Here is a 1,572-nt window from a genome sequence, read left to right on the forward strand (position 1 = left end):
AATCCACGGTATATTAATACTCTTCTCCAGCACCACAACTTAAAAGCATCAATTTTTCTTCTCTTATCTTTCGTCATTGTCCAGCTCTTTGATGCATGGAAATATAATTGTGAAGACCATGACCTGGAACAGGTGCATCTTAGTTTCTAGACTGACATCCATTCTCTTCAGCACACTGGAGGAGTCCTTGACAGCAGACTTTCCTAACATTATTTTCCTAATTCCTAATTTCATCTTTCTTATTTTCTGATTTCTGGTGCCAAGAGTTGATTGTGGAACCAAACAAGCTGATATTGTCAACAATCCTTAAGTTCTGCAACTCGATAATTAAAATTGTTCTTCAATTCCTTCAGCTTAAGAAATGTTGAGCATATTTGTCAGTTTTTGTTTTCTGACTGCAGCTCTTTGCACATTTCATTACAATATTTTGCTTTGTCTTCCTGTGCTGCCCTTTGAAATCTTTTGTTCAGCTCCTTAATTTTTGGATTTCTTCCCTTTGCTTTGGCTTCTCGGTGCTCTAGTGCAATATTCAGAGTCTCTTCTGATATCCATCATGGTCTTGTCTTCTCCCATTTTCTTTCTAATGACCTTTTGCATTCTTCATGGATAATATTCTTGATATCCTCCCACAACTCATCTAGTCTTTGCTCATTAGTGTTCAAGTCCACAGACCTGTTCCTAAAATGTTTTTTAATTCAGATGGGACAGACTCAAGGTTAAATTTTGAATCTTATCGATTTATATGTTCTGGAATTCCCATTGTTCTTAATGTTATCCATAATGTATTATGATCCACACAACTGAATATTCTTGTATAGTCAACGAAACACAAATATCTTCCTGATACTCTCTGGTTTTGGTCAAGATCCATTAGATTGCAGCAGTATCTCTTGTTCTATGACCTCTTCTGATTCCAGGTTTAATTTCTAGCAGTTCTCTGTCAATATACAATTTCAGCTTATTTTAAATTAAATCTAGCAGGATATCACTTGTGTGTGATATTAATGATATAATTTGTTTTTTTCTGTACTTCCTTGTTTGTCTGGTGGAGTTTTTTGTTTGTTTGTTTGTTTTGTTTCCTTGGGTTTTTTTAAATGGCAACAAATATAGATATCTTCCAGTCAGTTGACCAGGTAGCTATCTTCTAAACTCTTGGCATCAACTGATTAGGACCTCAAAGGCTGCATCTGTTTGCTGCTATATCTCCATTTTATTTCTTCAATTCTTAGATTCCTATATTTTTCCAAGTTTTTAAAGTCAGGTTTGACTTCTTTTTTAAGTATCATTGGTTCTTGATTAAATGCTACTTCCTGAAATGTTTTCATGTTAACCACTTGTGTGTGGTACAATGACTTTGTGTATTTCTTCTATCTTCTTTTTATGTTTTCCACATAATTTTCACAGTGTTGCCTATAGAATCCCTCAGTATTGCAATTTAAACTTGAATTTGTTCTTCAGTTCTTTCAACTAGATTAGTGTACAACATTTTCTTCCATTTTAGTTTTTTTTGTTGTCATCGTATAGACTTTTTAAAAAAATTTTATTAGTTTTAATGAACATTTAAAGAGATTT

This window comes from Elephantulus edwardii, unplaced genomic scaffold (assembly GCF_000299155.1).
Source record: "Elephantulus edwardii isolate Elephantulus edwardi_28Jun2011 unplaced genomic scaffold, EleEdw1.0 scaffold00294, whole genome shotgun sequence".
In the NCBI taxonomy this organism is placed as follows: domain Eukaryota; kingdom Metazoa; phylum Chordata; class Mammalia; order Macroscelidea; family Macroscelididae; genus Elephantulus; species Elephantulus edwardii.